This window comes from Pollicipes pollicipes, unplaced genomic scaffold (assembly GCF_011947565.3).
Source record: "Pollicipes pollicipes isolate AB1234 unplaced genomic scaffold, Ppol_2.1 Scaffold_2555;HRSCAF=2994_pilon_pilon_pilon, whole genome shotgun sequence".
NCBI classification, from domain to species: domain Eukaryota; kingdom Metazoa; phylum Arthropoda; class Thecostraca; order Pollicipedomorpha; family Pollicipedidae; genus Pollicipes; species Pollicipes pollicipes.
The window spans coordinates 5,238,104-5,243,320 of NW_023596136.1; positions in this window are offsets into that span (position 1 = coordinate 5,238,104).

Genomic DNA, 5,217 nt, shown 5'->3' on the forward strand with positions numbered 1-5,217 from the left:
CCTCCCCCGTAAGTTCCAAGAGGCCTGGAGGGCCCACCGCGATCAATGATCAAGGAAGCGATTGGAGGGTCTTACAGCACGAAGGGCCCGACGGAGTCTTCTTCAGGGCCCCAACCTGTGGGGACGGGCCCTCGGATGACAGTCAGAGGGTCCCTTGCGCCGTTTGGGAAGCCCCTAAGTCGATGAATGCTTATATGTCCGTCAGGCACCACTAACACTGAACAGTCGGCTCCGTGTTGGTACGGGCCTGAGTGCTCACTTCCCAGGCATCGATAAAGGAGGAGCAAGCGATTTGCACTGATTGGGGCTCCTGTATCTGTCAGGAGCCCACAGTGGCTAACAGGGTGTTCTGTGTTGGCAAGGGGTCCCGTGTCGGCCATGAGCAAATTTTACTGGGACCCGAAATAGTACCCGGGGCCCACCGAAATCGACGATCAAGAACATAATTGGAGGGCATGAGGACCCGAAGGGCCTGACTGTAGATCACACGAAGGATCCCGGTTCGTAGGGCCGTGATCTGATATATTAGAAAGAGGCACCCTTGCGCCGACTGAGGGCCCTTGGAGGAATGCAGGCATCTATGTCGGCCAGAGACTACCAACAGCGAGAAGTTGGCTCAGTGTCGGTTTGAATCCTGGGGGTCCATTTTCCATGCAAGAGCAAGGCCGGAGCCTACGATCTGCATTGGCCTGGGTCCATGAAACAATGGTCTGGGTCCCTGTATCGGTCATGGGCTCACAATGCCTAACAGGAGGTCGTGTGCCGCCAATTGGCCCCGAGTCCGTCACGGGTTTTGAAGAGGTCCGAAGAGGGGCCGAAGGGCCCCTCAGGATCAAAGTCCAATGCCCCATTGGATGGCTGAAGTGGCCGAAAGGTCTGGAGAAATGGCCGTAGATCGGAATAAGGACCCCTCTCTCGCCCGTAGGGCTGTGACTTTAAATGTCAGTCAGAGTGCCTCTCGCATTGATTGGGGAGCTGTGCGACAGTTCAGGTCTCTGATTTCGCTAGAGAGCAGTAACACTGAGCAGCCGCCTCTGAGTCGTTATGGGCCCTGTGGAGTCCATTCCTCAAGCACGAGCAAGGTCAGGCGCGCAGTTTTCATTGGTCGGATCAGTGAAACGATGAGATTGTTTGCCAGGGGCCCAAAAGGTCTAACAGGGGTTCCTATGTCGAGAAGGTACCCCGAGTCGGCCAGGGGGACGTTTGGTGAACAGGGACAGTGATGAGACTCCGAATGCCGGAGGACTTCTTGCGTTGGTCGGGGCAACAACAGTACAACATTCCTTCAGCTTCCACTGCGCTGAGGTCAGTGTGTCATTGTGTGTCAGCTCACTAGATGTCCCTCAGGGGGCTCTGGTGAGCGCAATCCTCTTCTGCATGTTCACGAACAACCTTCCATCCAAGCTGCCTCACGGATGTCTGGGTTCCCACTTCGACCATACCGAACTGTTCGACTCCGCACATCTCGACCGACTGTCCATCACGAAGTCTCAACAGGGGGAAGGCATCGTTGCCCTCCCATCCCACTTAACTGCCAATTCCCTGAAGATGAATCCCACCATGACTACTCTTTCTCCAGTCAGCACGCCCCAGGCCACCAAAAAACCCCATCCTACCATCTTAAAATTTCGAAGTTAACATTGACCCATTTGCCGGCCGCGGAGATGATGGGGGCGGCCATCGACCGTTCCCTGTCCTGGCATGAGCACACATCGACCGTACCCTGTCCTGGCATGAGCACACATCGACCGTACCCTGTCCTGGCATGAGCACACATCGACCGTACCCTGTCCTGGCATGAGCACACATCGACCGTACCCTGTCCTGGGCTGCCCAATTAACCAACTTAACGCGATTTAGAGTAGCGCATATGTTGAGTATCATCTCAACTCACCTCATCTATTTCTTGACAACAGCAGTTGTGATAAAACATGATGAAGCTTATTTTTGTCTGGTTTCAACTTGCGTTTTGGTTGAAATCATTTGTGCCAGCTTGTTGATACCAGACCAAGTTGACAACATACAAAAGCAAAGCCCCTCAAATCACTTTTCACAACTTATTCTGGTAGTCATGGTTAGCCCCCATCAACGGCAGTGGTGGGTATGCTCCACAAAGCAACCTCTCTTCCCTAAATGTAACATAATTTATGAATGGTCACAAAGCCAGTTTTGCTGCTTGCTTTTTCAGCTCCAGCGAAGCCATTCATTTATATTTTGTTATTTATATTTCAAGACTTTAAGTTTGAGATGTTTGCTTCATGCTTTATATGGGATGGTCTGACCACCATTTGCTGAAAACTTATATCCACCTCATGTTGTAATTGTTATGCGGCTTAGGGTATTCCTGTGTTAAAAAATATAGTGCGTATCTACAGTAAAGTCATTTACCAGTCAGCAAACCATGGCAACTACGGACCACATCTGGGAAGGGAAGGAAGAATGAAGTTATATGACACTCGTATGATAACAAGAAAAACGTAATCTAGTAAACATAGAGGTTGATAGCTTTTGGGTAAAATATTGTAATCAGCTCATTTGACTAAAATGATGTGAAAATGGGTGGTTCAGCGGCGATATTCAGCTTTTAAATTTCATTTAGAAAACATTTATTGAACTTTTCACCCCTGCGTTTCGGGAATGGTGCATTTTAGTAGTCAAGTTTCTCCGAGTAAAAGAAATACGTAGAGTAATATTCTCTACCAGGGTTTGCTTTGGTGGTGTGGTGCTTGGGTGGTGCGATAAAAAAATCGGGTATGTGTGAAAACCTTGTATTTGGCACACAGCCACAGATTGTGATGCATTTTGTAAACCAACCAAGCTTGATGCAGGCTGGAGTCGCCGGTGCTCTCGGGCTTGAAGGTACCTGGTGCCCTTCCTCTGTGCATACAAAAACATGATCAGATGTAGGTGAGGCAGGATATAACCCCAGGTGTCCAGGTTCTGTGTAGCTTTGTTTACGCTTGATGGTTTCAAGTGAGCTCGATTTTGAATGACATCTTAAAACCTCGGGAAGGGAAATACGGGTTTGACATGCGCGGTTAGACATATCAGGTAGGAGTGAAAAATTCACATCAGATATGGGGAAAAGGAGTGAAAGATTCTCCTTGATAGGATGTTGTTCAACATCCAAAGTCGGCAATTCTAGGACACTGGTCTATATCGCGTAGGGCGTATTCACTATCGTGCGGCCTCTTCGTGGAACCACCTACCGCCGGCCGTCATGTTCTCCCGGAGCCGTGCTGCGCTCATATCTAAGCCTGACCAATGTAAACAAGAGGGTTTTGTTAAACCTGAGGGCCTTTCTCAAGCTCTTGATGTGTTTTCATCACCAACGCATCTTTAACTGTATCGTGTGACTTGTAACTCATTGAGTCAAACCAAACTTAGGCCATACATAATTAGCGACTTGTAGTATGTGTGTTTGTGTGTTATTGGGGCTTTACGACGCACCCAGCTGCTGAGGCTATATGGCGTCGCCTGCCTCTCACCCTGGCAGGAGGGGCGGGCACCGCGGGGAATCGAACCCCGTACCTCTGGTTTCCCAGACGCGCAGTGGTTAACGCAGGCGCGTTAACCACTACACTGCCGGCACCGCAAACGATTTGTAGTAAATATATGACATATCATGACGTGATTGAACGAATCAAAGCGAAACGATCGTAATGTGCCAAAATGAATAACGATTTAGAAGTTTTGTGTTGCTTTTTTTTTGGCATGTTTGGATTGCGATGTCAGTAGCACACCGTATAGTGGCGGGTTGCAAAAGTTTGAACATACCATGCATGCTTGAGTACAAATGATAGGCAATATAACTTCTTTACTAAATGAAACCGAAGAAGCAATAAGCCAGCGTCACAGGATGAGCCTACCAATCTATGCTACGCACACATGTGCATCCTGATTCTTGACCGACCTCTTCATCAATTCATTCATTTATAACAGCATTTTGCCAACACTTGACACATACTAAGCGGGACATGGCACTAGAAATGCACGAGACATGGCACTAGAAATGCACAAGACATGGTACAAAATTGTCCAATTCTTTTGCCAATGTGCGAAAACAAATTGGGGTTCAACAGCTGATGTAATGGCACAACCTCTCTATCAACTATGGGCCTTTTCAACAACCATAGTAGTTTAATTGCGTGGCAGGCTGTGGCACGTCTCCACTTCACTTGGCATCCCTCTTTCGCCGAATTTGCTGAGAAGCGATACTCCGATCGCTTTGGTCTCAACGCGGGCCAATAAAGGATGAGAGCCACATTGCGGTACATCCGTCGTGGAAGTGTTTTGGCACAGATGACACGCAAAAGTCGACATATGTCATGAACTTAGGATTTTGGGGGGTTTGATAAGCGCCCACTGGATGCATCTTGCTCGTTCTACATATTGTTAATAAGAAAACTTGTGGCCCTTGACAGACCCAGCTCTCTTCAATTCCATACCAGACTGTGAAAAATTGCCGCATTCAGTGTCTGCTGAGTTGATATCGTTGTAACGTGATTTCGTTGGCATATGGTGTACTCCTTACAGCTAGGCTGATAGAAGTTCCTAAAGATCGCAGATCATCTAATATATTATTTTATCTCATGTCTCATTGGCTTTATTGGTCACACCGCATATATATTATTTGGTGATATTGTTCACCTACTCATATAAAACAAATATTGATAACACAGTAGTTCTAGCCTTATTCTTCAGAGAAAAACCAGGAGGATCGGGATATAGATGCGTTGATATTTCAACATGCATTTACCGAAACGAATCGCAGAAGTGCGCTACCAATAGTACCGCTGCTATTCGTTTCGGCAAATGCATGTTGCCGCAATATTAACGCATCTATATCTCCATTCTCCTGTTTTTTCTCAGAGGGATAAAGCTGTTAATACTGTCTTATGTATGCGCACAACGTTCCTCGCAAACGCACTTAGCAGCTTACGTAAAACACGCATTGCTAACGATCACGAGTAGCTATCACACTACGAACATATGGCCTTCAGTGGACATTGGATGGCGAGGAAGTTGCTGAACATGCAGGCAACAATGTCATTTTTCCGCCTCTTTGCATCTATTTTCCACTCAAATAAAAAACAATTTCAGGACAATGCATGGGGATACGAATTTGCTTGGAAAGTGGCTCCGATCCTCCACTTTCTTCCACGTGCGCGTATTTCTGATTCCGAACCAAACATTTTACACTGATTTCGATCCTAA